Source organism: Genypterus blacodes, unplaced genomic scaffold, assembly GCF_046128005.1.
Source record: "Genypterus blacodes isolate CSIRO-AG114 ecotype Tasmania unplaced genomic scaffold, CSIRO-AGI_Gbla_v1 ptg000021l_1, whole genome shotgun sequence".
In the NCBI taxonomy this organism is placed as follows: Eukaryota; Metazoa; Chordata; class Actinopteri; order Ophidiiformes; family Ophidiidae; genus Genypterus; species Genypterus blacodes.
Genome location: NW_027466834.1, coordinates 7,904,995 through 7,922,703, shown reverse-complemented (window position 1 = coordinate 7,922,703; position 17,709 = coordinate 7,904,995). Strand labels below are relative to the sequence as shown.

General features: G+C 40.8%; 1 protein-coding gene across 1 annotated transcript in view; it reads right to left on the bottom strand.

The window, feature by feature from the left end:
• Positions 1 to 17,709, bottom strand: part of cdh13 (cadherin 13, H-cadherin (heart)) — a 220,585-nt gene that overhangs the window by 50,152 nt on the left and 152,724 nt on the right. The window lies entirely within an intron of this gene.

Here is a 17,709-nt window from a genome sequence, read left to right as displayed (position 1 = left end):
GATAAAATATATATAACACACACTGTTTTTCACTCATCCATTCTAAAGAATCCTGAGGGTTCAAAGCCGGTTTAAAAAACCTTCACAAAGCTTTGGGGCATAAAAGATCAAAGTTTCTAGGAAATGCCTGAAAAGACAGGCATTTTTCCTCGACACAATCTTTAAGCTTACAGCTCCACATCAAGGGACTTACAGATTTTCAATGTGCCCTTACATCCAAAATCTTCAATCTTCAAACATTTTTCTTCCCTGACTGGGATAAACAAATCCAATAAAGTTGAATAAAAAGGCCAAACTTACAAAAATATAACTGATGTGTATTCCAATGCAAGTCAAACCTGCTGAGAGCTGTTCAGAGTGCAATCCTCCACATTATAGATACTGTGCTGTAATTACAAAGACTCCAGCTACATTGAGAACATATACATGCAGCAGGAGGATGACATTTGCTATAATCACACAGCAGAAATGATTATTTGTTGCAATAATTCACCTCTAATAGAAATGGTGACTGCTTCATAAATAACAGAAGGTAGAGGCAAACATTTACTCATATTTTCTTCCATCCTATTAGGTGTGAAGAGTCACATGCTTAATAAACTTCGTCCATCTGTCTCAGTCAGAACGCTGCTGGAGCTGTCCTCTGCAATATTCATGCTTTGGCTGTGCAGCGTGTGCAGCTCTGCAACTCATCCCCTCAGACAAAATATAAAAGATCGAGGCCATTCACACTCACGCAGGTACAAAATGAGAATAAACACTTTCACACAGAAACACACATCAAAAACAGGATATTTAATTACAAGTATTCAGGGTTGAGCTGTGCGGCCGCATAAACCAGTTTCTGGGCGGCACATTGAAATGATTAAAATCTGCCTCGTCCAGCCCTGAGGTCGTCAGGGTTTCCTAGTGTTCAGCTCACTGGGAATGAGGCTTTCCCATCTGTCCAGTCTCCCCCATTAAATACAAGCATCTGCCTTTGATATCCCCAAAACTTGGAAATAGGAAAGTATACGGCCCCTATTTTGTGAAGAGATTGATCAGCGAATGCCATCAATTTAATCAGAGTTCTCAGTTTAGAGTCTGAACGGTGAAATATGGGAAAAGAGGGAGGGGGAGGGGGAGAGAGAGAGAGAGCGAGAGAGAGAGAGAGCGAGAGAGGGGGAGGCATGGATGGACAGATGGACTGACGCACGCAAACGATTTCAGTAAGTTCTAAGCCTGAATTGCAGATACAGTAGCTGCACACACGCTTTGTTTGAGCAAATCTCCACCCACACACAAAACTCAGAGGTGCTAAAGCCTTGAGATAAGTCTGATGTCTGCATACAGCGAAGAACAGTTTTGCTATTAATTCCAACCGACACACACATATCTCAACCCTGAATCCAGCCCAAACAGCTCTGACCCAGAACCACCTTGGAGCTGCACACACAGAATACGCTGTGCTATGCTCAGTGTCAAACCGGGCTGCCTTGGAAATTGTGTGTGTGTGTGCGTGTGTGTGTCTGTGTGTGTAACTGTGTGTGTGTCTGGTGATTCTTCTCCTCATAATAGATAAGTGCTCAAATCGATTGCATCACAGTGGGAGATCAGGAGATCGATGATGAGACACATTTAGGCTCGTTTTAATTTCCAAATCAATTGGAAGATTATCTCATCTTTGGCGGTGGAAGCTTCCCCACAAGTAAAGACTATCTATTGAACGTCACAAGGTTTGAAGCAATGTAAGGCTTTGACAAACATGGCCACTACAAAGACTGGAAATGTGCCATCAGTGTAAAAATGAGATCCTTGGTGAAAAGTTGCATATATCATCACATAAAACCTTGTATCGCTCATTATAAGAGAATACAGTTTGACATGCTTGTAATGACCTCTTTGTCGTAAATGTATGTTCCACTTATTGGAGTTAGTACGCGAACGACGAGACAAGATGACTTATCCTAATGTTTCATTTGTTTTTAACTAAATTATTACCGATCATCTAGTTTATCTGTTGCTCTAGCTTTTTGCTAAATCTTAAATTGTAGTATACTTCAACTTTACTTAGTGTTTTACCTCCATAACATGACACTAAGCCCCTTGTGGTGACGTTATATTCTAAATAGGGGCCTATTCTGAACTCTTATCCATTTGAGCAGCTGCTACAGAGGAGACTGTGGAACGGCCCAGACAATAAACAGGTGTTTCTATCAAAAGTTTGTCACACATGGCGGGTGACAGCGGTGTCCCTCACAACCAATGCCTGCTCAATCAAACACCGATCAGGCAGATGGTCCTCCACAGACCTGTGAGTTTATTAGACGTGTACACAAAATCACACACTAATACACACACGCACGCGCTTTGAAACACATTCAAACACACCTGCACACCCGACGCACACTTTTGCCCTCCAGCTGGAGACAAGCAGGGCTTTGGGACGCCCGCAGTCTCAGTGGTGTCTAAACACATTGAGCGTGGCCTCCTCTGGCGACTGACAATGTCTTAATGAGTATTTTCAGAGTCTCAACTCAATTATAAACTCCTGGCAGTACCTGGCCAAAGAAATATATTTGTATTCACTCTGTGCTAGAGTTGCACCAATGGGGAATTTTCCATCAGAGTTAGAGAACTTCTGCTGGCACGCTGTGGACGGATAGAGCCTCCTCTCAGCTAGACTGCTTATTTTTCAGCTCATATATAATTTGTTAGAAAACATTTAATAAAGTTCTGTAAGCAGCAATTTATCTTGTTGGAAGTCCACCGAGAGAAAGTTATTTTCCAGGTCTCTTAAGGGTGTTATTAGACAAAAGCAATGTGGTATCAAAATGAAAGACAGTGTGATGCTAAGAATATAAAATACGGGACAGTCAGTATGTTAATTTTCAATCTGACAAAGACAAAATGCAAATAATGCAGTATATATGCATGACAGGAATTCATATAAAGTTGTTGTTTGCAGAATACATGTGGTTGTTTAATATTCTTATGAGGGGAAATAGGCCAATTGAGGAAATGTATGAGATTGCTTGACTGATGGAACATCTACAGTACATGCATGTAAACCAACATGCAAATGCATAATCTTGATCGGTAACTCAAAGGATGCCGATGTTGATGTATGATGCTTGATCTTTCGTTTAAATGTTTTCTTCAATCAGAATAAATCCAAGTTTTAACATTCATGTAAATATACTGACTCCATCAACAACTCTATCAGTCAGATTGTCTACTTTTCACATAGACGAATAAGCAAAAGCAGCACAACCTTTATTCAGGTTTCCACTGACAGTGACTCTAACTGTTGGTGAATTTGTGGACTAAAGGAGAACCTCAGATGCATGTCAGACTGGAAGAATCAATGCTTTCACTTGAAGAAAAGCACTCGGCTCATTCCAACTTGTTTTCTTTGCAAACTGTAACTCGTAAGAAAAAAAAACCTTGTAGGCCACAAGGGATTTCATTGAGCGGTTGTGTTTGTGAAAGCCGGCGTGAAACCGAACTTTCACGCCGAAGAGCTAATGAAGAAGAGCGCACCGAATGATATGACAGGCCCTGTTTTTAGAAACAGCTCATCTAGGAGTGACATTTCAGTCACATGCTGCCATAAAAGGATTTCATCAAAAGCCCCTCGCTTAAGAGCTGATCCATGGCACGAAAAACAAGAGAAAGGAGAGGCTGGGAGTAAGAAAGAGAAATGGGAGTGATAAGTGAGGAGCGGAAAAGAACAGTATGAAAGAGAAAGAGAGCAGCCTGACATCTGAGACGCCACATTAACTCTCTGAATAGGTGTGATATTATAATCAAATTGGCGGTGGGGTTTTTTGTTCTCCTCTCTGGCCTTGCTCGAGCTCAGCACCAAGCCAGTGGCTATTCTTCAGTCTCCTTTTCAAATGCTTAGAAGAATGATGACAGGCATAAAAAGGCTCGGCGAAATAAAAAAGCCAGCTGGAGTAATATGAAAACCCACTAGAAGACAGTATTTCCACAAGAGCAACATTATTCCCCTCTCCTGTCCATCTTTCATCCCCTCTCCCTTTTCTCTCTGTCGCTGAGCTCTTACCTGTTCAAATTCAGATTTTTCTTCTTCTTGTGTCGTTTGCATGGAGAAGAGATATTCAGACTGCATTATTTGCTGTGCTCCGAGGACACTTTCTGCTCTGCTGTATTATTGCCTTTCGTACTTGGTGGTGAAAAGTGAAATTTACCTTTGCGGAGAATCAACGTACTGGCACCTGAATGAGGCTTTCTGTTTGACTGCCCTACAATTCAGAGGGATATATTCTTATTTTAGCATATTTATTATCTATTTTTGCTTCTTCCACCCCTCCATTCTGATCATTCCTTTTTTATTTTATTACTTCTGTCATTCCCTCTTTCATTGTTTTCTTCCTCCTTGATCTGATAAGACACATTTTTATCTTTAGCAATACATCAGGCAATGTAATTATCAAACTCCATTCACTCCCACTATCTCTGCCAATACCAGTGTATATATAACTGTGTTCAGACATAGGACAAAGAGAGCTATCCTTATATTGTAACTTAAACATTTTGTTCCATACATACAGCACATGAAAATGGCCTACAATCTTCCCATACCTTTGAATCAAAGGCTTCAATGCAGAGCTTTTATCTGACGGCCCAGTTACTCTCTTTTAGCTACGGACAATTGGGACAACCTTCTCTCAACGACAATGGCACAACCCATTTTGTAATTAAACCAACTTTAGTGTACCATAGATTCTTTTGTGGAAGTTGTCACCTAGAATTAAACACAGAAGCAAAACAGGCCTGCATATTAATATTAATTTTCAATCAGCTTGAAAATTGATCATTCACACATACTGAATTTAGCACAAATATATCCTTGAAATCCATGAATTTTTAACTGAGCCGAATGCAAAATTACATCACAAAGTAAGAGCAGAGACTGGAGGAACATTTTGACTGATCCTCCCGAAAAAAGTGAACTTTATATCAAACAGCGATGCTCTTCTTTCACTCTACCTATTTCATCTTTGCAGAGTTGGACACCAGTTTAGACAGCTCATTAAGTAGCGGCGTGCTGTCTGCAGCTGTTTTTTTTTTTGCTATACTCAGTGGGGTACAGCCCAGAATGTAGGAACGACACAGCAGGACGCAGATCAGATACTCCAAAACCAATATAACAAACTCCAACATCGCAACTATGGTTTACCTTCTTTCTCAGCACCATACCTTGAGTTTGGGGTGCACAGCAGGTGTGTGTATGTGTGAGAGTGTGTGTGTGATATTGCAAGCAATTCAAGGACTAGAGTTTGTTTTTCTACCCCGACTGTTTTTACACTGAATGAAAAATGCAGATGGTATGTTCGTGTATATTACAGTGAACTGTTGAATATTTCAACAATGATTTGATTTCAGACCTTCTCTCTGAAACATTTTATCATCACCTCAGCTCAGTGATTACTGGCAGCCTCCCGCACTCCACCTCTATAGACATATGATTAATCACATTGACAATACTTAATTACAGTATGCTGGCAGCCACGTGAGGCCTTTATCTGGGCCACTGCAACCAGTGCAAGTGATCTATTTCTTTCATCAGCCCCTTAAGCATGCTTAGCATTCGCTTGCGAGAGAGAGAGAGAGAGCAAGGGAAATGCGGGGGTGTGTGACATATTGATAAGAGTGTTTAATACATCTTTTTTTCCTCACTCAACTCTTTTACAAACTGAAATATTGATAGCTTATGGCAGTGTTGTGCTCCATTTTACCAGGCCTGCCTTGCAGCGGCCCAGAGACTACGTAATGATTTACCTTTGACACTTCATACAGAAACACAACATAAATAAATTTTGATGTTAGGCAAGAGAATCATTTGTTATTGTATTGATGTTTTTAGTAAATAATCATTGTAAAATACATTTTCATTGCACCTGCCGGACTAGAATTTTTAACAATTTCTATTCAAATTAAACATAGTAGATAAGGCCAGCAGTCTCAGTTCATTCTATATCATTGGTAATAGTTTTCAGCAGACAAGTCATTTTTTAACCTGTAGTAAATTTGCACTGGCCCAAATTTGTGAATAATTGGGTTTGACGTTGAGTGCTCTCTGTTGAGTGTAAGCTGGTGCGTCTGGCTGCCGCTGCTCTCCCTGACAGTTTTCTGTTGTACTTGTACTTTTAGTCTACTGGTGAAGTAGTCTTTTTGTTTCTCACACATCGTCAGCCCAGATCTACCTGTCTGCTCTGGTTTAATCTGCTGTCTTCTGCAGGGCTGCTGTGCCCTATTAGTTGTAATTTTGGGATCTCACCCCGCTCACCTCTGCTTGCCCCGCTCGTGCTGAAACGCCACCATGTGGATCGCCATGTGGTTCACCAAATTGCTGGATTATCCTGTACACTGCCATCCTCAGCGTGACTCCACAGTTGAGCTACTCAGCTGCTAAGCTCCTCTGATTACGGCTCCTCCATTATGACCCTCCTCCAGCCCTGTTTTTCCACTGTGAGATCCTACGTCGACCCAGATACATCTACAGTGGATCCCAACAGAACTTTTACCACTGGCAAAACTATCCGCAACTTCTGGTCCACGAATCTCTGCCCCTTGTCTTACAACATTAATGGGACTGACACCATGGCTTGCTTGCTTGCTCTATCCACATCAGCCATGTATGCTCCCACTGACATGATAAAACTGCAGATCATTTGAACATCCTCTGCCTCACGATTATAAAGCCCTCTTAGTTCGTGAGCTCATGGGTGACCGATTATTTGACTTTCTCGGTCTTATGGAGACCTGGCAACAGCCCAATGATTATTCACAGGAAATCAAACTCTTGTTTCCTGTTTGTTTACTTCAGTGAACTGAGGTCTTCTGGCTGTGGGGGTGGTCTCGCTCTGCTCTCTGTCAATAACCATTTCCAATACCAAAATTACATCCGTCACTGCGTTGGCTTATTCCTCATTTGAGTCCCTGGCTGTCTAAGTTAATGCCCTGTACAGACTACCATCTATTCACCTCCCAAGTCCTCTGACATCTTTTTGTCAGAATTCACTGCTCTACTATCATCTCTCTGTGCTGTGACCCCCCAATACAATTGTAATGATGGTGATATTAACATCCACATGAAATATCCAAGTAACACATTCATGAAAGACTTGAATTCCACTCTGGATTGTTTTGGTTTTAAACAATTTCTTTCCCTTGTGGGTTGTATTTATACATACATTATATATAATACGTGCATACAAATTGTACCTGCCCATTATATAGGACACATGTTGGACCTACTGTGCTGCTCTGGTTTCATCCCTTGCAATCTGACAGCCACTGAGGTCCACATTGCTGATCACAGGCTTGTGTCATTTAAAGCTATTGTGCCACTGTCGAAATTCAAGATACAGGCAACCATCTCCTTCCATAACATTAAGCAGTTTATCCATCAACCTTCACAAGCCTGCTCCTCTCCCACCCCAATCCAGGTTCATTCTCCACTGATGACCTGGTTACATGTTACAATCACACCAAGTCCTCTGCGCTCAACTCCCTTGTCCCTCTAAAAATGTATATCATTTCCTTTGTCCACACGGCACCCTTGTACACCTTTGAGCTCCGTTTAAAACAATGGGCCATAGCCTGAAGCAGCTCTATTCAAAGACGTTCTCACAATCCATAAAGAGATGTACTCTGAGAACATACTTCACTATGCAGAATGCTCTCTGTTCTGCCTATTCTAACTGACAACTCTCTAACACTCTGCTTCCTGTACTACCTTCATGAATTTCATCAATCCCTAAAATTCACAGCTTGATGCTACAGTGAGTGTGCCTGATGATGCTTCCTGGTTGAATAGCCACCCACTAACTCTCCACCACTTTCTCTGCTTTCAGTCCTCCTGAAACCATGATCTCTGCTCTTACTAACAAATCCAAGCCACCTGCAAACTCGAAACCCTCCCCACTAGCCTGATCAAGATCTGCTCACCCTCCCTCTCCCCAATCATAACTTCAATTATCAACTCCTCCCTTACATCTGGGTTGGTACCTCAGGCACAGAAAACTGCAGCTGTGACACCCTGTTTCAAAATACCTGGTGCTGACCGCAATAGCCTCAATAATTTCAGGCCCATTCCCAACCTCCCCCTTCCTAACCAAAATCTTGGAAAGGGTAGTTGCTGCACAGCTACAGTATCATCTCAATAATCTCTTAGAGCTCTTCCAATTGAGTTTTTTGGCCCAAACAAAGCACTGAAATTGCTCTTGTGAAGATCACTAATGAGCTCATTCGTGTTGCAGATTCTGGCAAGATGTCCAGCCTAAACCTCCTGGATTTCAGCGCCACCTTTGACGCCATCTTCCATCATCTTCTCTTGGACCGCTTGCTGCCATTGAAATTACTGGTATTGTGCTCTTCTGCTTCACTTCCTATCAGGCTGAAATTTGTCCTAAATCAGCATATTCCCACACACATGGGGTTCCTCAGGGATCAGTTCTAGGACCCTTGTTGTTCATTATTTACCTTCAACCACTGGGCAATATCTTCTGTCCCTACAGCATCCAATTACGCTACTATGCGCATAATATCACAACTTTTGGTTGACAAATGTTCTTCTTAAATTATCGACAATGCAATTGTGGTTCTCATCATTGCTTCTAAGATGTTATCATTATCACTTTTCGTTGCATTTACACCCCGATTTGGTTTGAAAGAAAATCAAACCAAACCAAAATATTCAGCACAACATGTTGAGATCACTTTGTTGTGCTCATCTGCAAGGGGAAAGACAAGAACATCATAATGGGACAGGGTTATCTTATTCATTTTTATTATGACAAAAAAGTCCAATTTCACCAGACTAAAGCACGTAGGTGTCTGTCTGTCAAAACCCTTGAGACTATTAACAGCCTCGGAGTGTTTTCAAAAAACTTTTTAATTAAGACACAGGACCACATCTCGACTGTTTTGGCAGCTCTTCACTCCAAAATGTTGATTTAGAGTTAGTAGCAATTATGCATGAGGTTTAATAAGCATGTATGAGTTAATCACTCATGTTCTCTTATGTTTCTCAAATTCATTTCAAACTCAGTCCATCTATGGGCCAGACAGATTATTCCTAAACCTGGCATCCTTTTAAATCTTTCAGCAGTTTATACAGTACATTTTAATTAGAGCATGTTTCTTATATATCAAACTACAGTGTATCGCTGCTCATGAAGCATACATAATTCAAACAATAAATACGCCACATAAATATATCATTTTATGCATATGCAGAATCCCAGCTCATTCCACAATATCTTCTAAGATATAACAACTGATCCAGGGAAACAAGGGAGTAGGAGGCTCTAAAGAAACAACCAACAACATATATGTAAAGACCACACAAGGTTTATCTATCTACAGAACAGCTCCAGCACTGCTATCTGTGTAATCTGTCTAATTTCTGTGTCCATCTTACACTACTCCTACTGTGTCAACACTAACAACAAGGGCTGGATGTGTTTTGTAAACTATCCAATTTATGGACAACAGAGTGGTTAATAAGCTTTGGACCTGGTTTCAAACAAATATGAGTCCCTACAGTAAAAGTATTACACTATGTGCGTAAAATGTACTATGTGGAAGATTAGATAATCTGCCAGAAATTGCTTTCTGCCAACATCCATAATTAGTGAAACATAATTTCATGGATTTGACAGAGGCACAATTTCTAAATTCCATTGGAGGAGCGAACCCGAGGCTTAAAAAGACAAGCTACTCAACTTTATACTTCTCAGATTTAGTAGAGCATAGCTGTGTAAATACCAAAAGGTTCAATTCCTTTTGTGCCAATATCCAGTTCCAGTTGGACAAGTCAGTTGGACCGTTCACTACTTAGTGCAATAACATCAGCTTATGCGACAGTCTTATTTAGCAAAATATGTAAATGGAAGTATTCATGCCAATATGAAGTCAATAGTACCAGTTACATTTGTATTGTGTTCCAAGTGGATGTTCCAAGTGTTTAGCTGTTTGTTAATGGTAAAGCAGCATTCAACCTGGCGGGCACTCAGAGCTCATACCGAAAAAATTGGAGGGCAAAATTAAATCTGATTGCTTTCATAAAATTTTAAAACATTTAAATCAAATTCATCATGCAAATTCATTATATAGTGGCTATTTTTTTTTTTTTTTTACAAACATAATCTTCTCATGGAGCTGTAATAAATAGAAATTTCAGTTGCAAAATCGTACCCACCATTTTATGTCATTTTGACAAAATATTTTCATTTGCATTCCAAATCATATTGATACAACTTTACTTTATGTATACATCTTGTGTATGTGTGTGTTTATCTTATTATTCAGATATTTGTGTATTATGTGTGTCATTCACAAACTTGATGTCTCAGTCATAGAATTTAAAAGACGTCTAGAAAGATTCATTGTAGCACTGGGAGTCTCTCTGTAGGAATCCTTAACCTGTACCAGACACCACCAGGCTTGTGTTGACCTGTTCCTTGATCCTTCTGATAGTATAGCTGCATGACTGGTTGCTCATTTCTCTACTTCTGTTCCTGGTGTTGCTTTGAGCTTTTTGGCAATGGCTACAGTCTTGAACACAATATAGCAATGTTTCAGTGTCAGATCCAAATCCAAAATGATCTTCCTACCTATTATCTTTTCTACAAAAATCTCACACAGAGCAAATTATAGAAATCAAATCTTCAACTTTTACTGTTTTCTGTAGAAGTCGCCGGGTAATGAAAAGACCTTGCAAAGCAGATGTGAGTGGGCGCTAGTTGCAGTTTTGAAATAGCACCTCAGGTCATTTAGCATTGGCTTAGATTTCCTGGCCCCCACTCACAGGCTGCACAGGGACAAAACTGAAACGTAAACGGTGAAGTACCCTTTAATATGTGTGTGTGTGTGTGTGTGTGTGTGTGTGTGTGTGTGTGTGTGTGTGTTTCACTACACCAGCAAAAGAGCTATGCACACAGTAAATACTGGCTTGAACTGTACCCGACAAGTACAAGTGAACCATAATTCCAGTTTCTTAACATGGAACAGAATTAATGGCCGAGATGATTCAGCTGGAGAGAAACTCCGCCAGAGTGCCATTCAAAATACATTCAATTGAAACAAGTCCCAATTTTTTCCTCAAAGACAGAATGTGAAGTGGACTCAGTACATTATGATTTCTCACACTCATGATTTCAGCTTTTTTTCCTGCTTTCCACACACTTGTCTTTCTAACCTAGTTGTTTTTTTCTTTTCAGATTGTTTTTCACAGTTAACAAGTGGACATGTGCAGGTAAAAACAATCAAAGGTGAAACACAATCAAAAACATTCAAGGAGAGAAAACAAACATCAGTGTGAGGGCTGGCCAGAGGACCCTGACCAGAGGACCTGAGAGACCCAGTGGATTTTACAGGGGAGCCGGTGCAGTGTGGCCGTGACAAACTGCCCATCACTCCACCATGTGACAGTGAGTAACGAGGTAGAAAAGTTTTAGTATATCAGCAAACTCATAACAACCACCACCAGCGTTCACATAAAAATGGCATTATTATCTGAAAAATGGCTTTCTGCTCTATTCTCACCTCAAGCAGCAGTTCCTGGCTTGGTCAAAAAAGACCCCAGCCAGGTATAGGCTGTCTTTTATATGCCTGTGAGGCACACGGGTGAATTCTATTTGGATTTGTCTGGTGAAATATCTGTTTTAGGGTGAAGTGCTTGAATGGTAATGAATGTTAACAGAAGCCTTACAGGTTATCTATCTTGAACATTTGTGATTGTACGTTGTTGAGAGTGTTCAATTGGAAACGTAGAAGCTGATTTCCTGTTTCTCGTAAAGACTCATTTTGGTGGAATTCCAACAAATATTCTTCTTCACCATTACTGGACATCATTTGGCTTGTAATGCTTTATCTCTGAAGGTATTTTGTTTTTTGATAGACTATACAGTGCCTCTTCAGCCAAACTACCCTCATTTGGGACACAGATGTCACAGTGCCATTTAAGCCTGTAGACATAATCTTTTGCATACACACTTGCCAAGAGAACAGCTTGGATTCTTCAGGTGCAGAAAATGTTCCATATTGTGATCCACACCAATCCATGCCACCAACAATAACAAGCAGGGGTTTGTGTCTATCTGTGTTTGAGAATAAGGAGACTGAGATATTGGAGAAAATCAGAGAGGTTGAGAAGATTTGGATATCATGACAAGTGGCTTTTTTCTGCTCCAAATATTCCTCTCATTCCACTCAATCCCTGAAAGTTGGCATCCCTGGAATCACAAACATATTGTTGCCACAATGAGACTCTCTGCGTAGCACAGCAATACTGTGACAGACATACTGGCAACCTGTCCATGGGAGTTCCTGCCTTGAGCAAAATGTGTGCCAAGACAATGTGAGTGTAGAAAATGGATTCATGGGTGGAGGGGTGAATAACTGCAGGGAACAAAAGGCATGTTGCTTATCTGCTTTAGACAAATACTGAAGGCAACAGCAACAATTAAAATTAGGCCTTTGGTAATGCAGTTAATAATGATGTTATTGGTGGCAGTAAGTCTGTCCCAAATCTTCCATACTACTAGACTGATACAAACTGGACTTCCATACCTGCCCATCCCACCTTCACAAGAAGCTTGCACCTTTTTTTAATATAAAATTCTACCAATCTGTTTTTATCCTTCTACTTTATATTCAGAGTTACATCAATCAAAGTGATGATAGGTGGGAAAAATCTAAATCAAACAAAATGCAACGCAATTTACATAAAATTTGATTAACATGGCCTGGAACGCAGAATTAAAATATGCAAAATGGTGGTTGTCTGTTTTTGCTAAATAACTCTTCCTTTGCACCTGAGCACATGTTTTGTTTAACAAATAGTAGCTTGTAAAAAAAACCTAGAAGTAGCAACAAGGCTGTTTCAGAGAAGCTGCATGGTTAAGAGCATAAGCTATCACGGCAATGTCAATAATGCTTAAATGAAGTATGTTATGCATGTAATTGACTGGCCGTGCGTCAAAGTCACATTTTTTACATCAGCTGTGATGCAGAAAATGAAAAGACAATGCCCATGCCTCTCTCGCTCTCTTCTTTCCCTCCCTCCCTTCTCCCCTTCCCTTTTCTAATGTAGGTATTGATTGGGCGACTTACATTGCAATGTTGACCATATTTATCCCACCTAATCGGGCCAATTAGTAGCAGGATGATAAGCTGCTGCACCACTAATGTCCCTCAGCTCCCTCTGATGAGTGTGGTGCTAATTGGGGTCAAGGTTGGGTTTAAGGCTGAGCTGAGTTGGAATAGAAAGCGCAAACTGCGGCTAATCTAATCAGGTGAACCATCAGACCACTGTCTAATCGTGTCAATTACAGACTAGTTAAATGTATATTGAGGTCTGAAATAGCCCAGCCCCCCACACCCCTTACCACATTCCCCCACATAAAGAGTGGAACATACATTTCATGCGTATTTGTGTGCTTTTGTGTGTGTGTAAGTGCATGAGTGTTGTTGTGTGCGAGTCTGAGATAGCATTTGAGTTAAGTGCAATCATCATCGTGCCTGCCACTGTGCCTGCCACCATCAGAGCTATCAAAGGCCATCTGGGAAGCATGTATTTGTGTGTGTGTGTGTGTGTGTGTGTGTGTGTGTGTTTGTGTTTGTGTGTACGGCAGCAGCCACAGATCCTTCAGTGAAGAGCCCAGGTGTTCCTGTTTAAGTGTTAATTAGATTAGTGCAAATCAAACGGGGGTGGTGTTCACTGGGGAGTGGAGGTGGCAGGGCCAACCTGCTGGGGCGCTGGGTCCAAATACTCCTCCTCATCCACCAATTAGGATTAATTAATCATTCACTGTCATTTGATTGGTTCTCCCTACAGCCTGTGGTGCCCCAATAAGGGACAACTTGCAGATGGACAAGACTGTCATAATAAAATGTGACTTTGTTAGACAGTGAGGATGATGGTGTAAGTTCTTTTGTAGCACTCCAAATTCTTGCAAAAAACACACTATTTCTTGGTGGAGCCTTTGAATTGGGACAGATCTTGTTGGCCTGTTATGGTAATGGTACTTCTGGGGTCCCTGGCACAAACACACTCTCACTGTTCTGTTTGCACTTGGCAGATACTTACATTTGACTGCACCAAAATGATCTAACATGTGGCTTTGTACAGTATGCCAGAGCTGTGGCAATGTCCATGTTGACCTGTGAACTACCTCAAAGCAGACTCCCAGACTCCTGCCTGACTTCTTTACTTGTGCTCACAATTCTAAGATGCACACATACACAGGCTATAGAAAAACATCACCTACAGGTTTCAAGCCTGGATTTGGGGTTGGAACCCTGACCAAAATAAAGCTTACACTGAGGCGAATATATAACTTACAATTTAGAGAGCTAATATTATCCCAAAAAGGTACGCTGCAAGTTATACAATTCCAACAATATACTGTATGCTCTGTGTCAGGGTGGCCATTATTACACTGATTATAATGATTACAAGAAGGGCTGTAACCTGATGTTTAGATAATCTGTGCAGGCACTTCAAGGAAATGATCACAACCCAAAATGGATGTAAACAGAAATCAACCCAAAAAGTGCAGGGAATAGTAATGCTTTCAGGTATTTGGGAACATGCATTACATAGTTCAAAATCTTATGTAGTTCAGACCAAGACTGCCTGATGTAAATGCTTCTCTGTGCATAACAGAGTGCCTCCATTGCATTGTGAATGAATAACCTAACTTGCATAAAAGCACAATGTTTGTTTGCATCAGAGTTAACTTTCAATTGACATTTGCTGTAATGATAGTGTGATGGTTTCTCTCTTGGTCATAGAAGGTATCCTCAGCTCCTGTGCCACTGCCATTAGACCTGACCTTGCTTCTCTAGAGAATGATAGTGAATTTGTTCAGTGATGCAGGCAGTGTTGTGTCTATCCACTGCTGCACCCACTGAAGCTGAACTTCTCTATTGTGATATGGATGAGAAAGATTTGAGCCACAGTGTGTCCCCAATTCCAATGTTAACGTAATCCTGTGATCATTCCTGGGCTAACTTTGTTAAACCGTCATAAAGGATTATAAAACTACCGTCATACCACTGTCTCTAAGCCTTTGCCTCTCACTAGACAGGCAGAGAGAACTGCAGGTTAACTATTTCTCTCACAAAAGAGAAAGCTCTCCCCTCTTGCCTCACCTTTACCAGCAGGAGTGATGTGAAGACGTGGCACTTATTGCAGTTCAGCTGACACTTATGTGACATGAGTCAGGTGTGACAGACTGACAGAAACAGAGGCAACCCTGTTTGTTACTGGACTGCAAACTTATCACAGAGCTACATGACTCCTGGGAAAGGGCTAACCTAGCATGACTGCTGCCTTGCCGGCATTTACTTTCTCACCTGTTCCTTAACTGAACTATCCACCACATTAAAATTCTTTCCAATTTGGCTAGGCAAATGCACTCCTTATCTCAAATTGAAAAATATGACACGCCACAGGTAGCACTAGTTGATCGTGAAGGGCACATGTTCGTTGGTTCAGTCACTCATTAGAGTTTAACCACGTAGCTGGAGGATCATTGGCATTAAGCTATTTTGAAATCCTTGGCTGGGTTCAGGACGAGTCCAAGCCCCCAGATTAGTTTTACATAAAAACCTAGCACTGTCAGTACGCTCACCGAAGTCCGGCTGTCTTTAAGACATTTTATGACTTAAGTTCTTCAGTTCTGAGTCCATAGTGGGCAGCAAACCAATGTTTACCCTCTGAAATTCATTTGCACCCTAAGCTTGGTGACCACTTGGCTCACATGTGAGTCACGTGAGTGTTAACTGAGAGTCCTTACACATGAATGGAGCTGCATCTGTTCTGAAACTGAAGATGCTGAGGTAGAGCTGTTTGGATAGCCTAAGTAGGTCTATCAGTGGTTTCGCAACCAGCCCCCCATTCAGGGTTTTCTCATGACACAAGACACAAGTGGGAGTCACCAGGGAGTGACCTGCTACAAGGTGTAAATGACTTTTAGAGCATAATTGCTGCATTACTGTCTGAAATTTACTTGGAACTAAGGAATCTACCTGGCAGAGAGGTGAAATGTTCATGACTAAACGTCAAATCTAGTCCCTATTACTACTGCTAGATATCCAGCGAAGACACTATTTCTAACCTGTTTGCAGTTGCTTTGCAGTTGCATCAAAAAGAAGCAATGTTCTGTAATACAACACATTCATTATGATCGTTTTGTGCAATGGGACACTATCAGTATGTATAACACATATTTGTAGTGCTTATTTTCCCCTGTAAAAGCCTTCTAAATCACCACAAACATTGGGGCCAATTAGATCCTGCTTGCTCAAAAGAAGAGATTCCACTATTTGTTTTGTGTCTACTCTTCGGGACTGGAGCGGTCTTTCATTTGGGAACAGAGAACACAGTTGCAAGACTACAGACTTGAGGGCTTATGCTTGTCTGTTGAGTAAAGTGGTTTGTTAACGCCAAAAAGAGCTCAAACCCGATAATGGCAAGAAAGAGAAAGTTACACCAGAAAAAACTCATCCACAAGCCCAGAGGCCATGAACTCAAACTGTCAGCCAATCATATACCAACACTTTCTGAGACCATAAAATGTATTTTGTGTATAAGCTATGAACATTAACCAATCTTAAACATCAGTTTATCAGAACAACTGACTATATGTCATCCCAATAGAGCCGATCAGTGTTTAACGAGGTTCATGCATATTAATGCTAGAATTGTTTTCCAATTTCATTTGGTTTCTTTACATAAAGGCCAAATTTGTGGCGATTTGCAATCTCGGACGCTACCACTCCACAAAGGACTCCTGGGGTGAAACTGAAAATATGTGCTGTTACCCTTGTTGGTTTTTGTTTGTTATTATGTAAAGAATATGAAAACACACAGCAGTAACAACTTCTCCCCTACACTAAAGGTTTGTATAGATGACAAAGACAAACACACCTCCTCCCTCCCCTCTCTAAAGTCTTATTTGAGGTACCTTCCGACATGGTGGGGTGTCCATTCATTTCTATGGTTGCATCAAATGACACATATTGTTGATTCTTTATATTTTTTTTTATATATGAAGGGGGATATATTTATGGCTTCAGTGAAAAATGACACAACAGACGACCTACATTATCAATGAGTTCTACACAAACAAAACAGATAAAGGGAGAAACATTACAGAAAATACAACATTTATTGACAAAAATACTTGTCTGTAGCAATAAAGTGGTTGATTTTAATTAATACTCAGGATAAATTGCCTAATGGAGGGCCACTTGACTCTAACTGAGAGGTCATTGAGATTCCTGATAAAAATAAGGCCAGTCAGTAGTGAGTAGATTACATGTTTAATGGCTTGGAAGCAAGAAAATTGCATGCTAGTGTCTGCACTGCGCCATTGCCGGCCCGACTGTATGGGACTGGGCTGCCTACCACCTTCAGTGTGGAAAATGGGAATTAGGGATGTAGTGCTGTGCATTCTCCTTTAGTGAATGAAAAGACGCAACTGACTTCACGTTCAGATCAAGGTCATTACAAATGTGAGGAGAGCTGCAACACTGCCAGGCCAGATTTCCCAAATGTGCTTGTGGTGAAATTCATGTACTTTGTAGTGTGATCGTTACTTTATAGTTACTTAGATCAGCATCAGCCAACAGTTGATTCTTTTGGTTGATATTGTATTAACTTGTTTCCCGCTTCTGTTAAGTCTT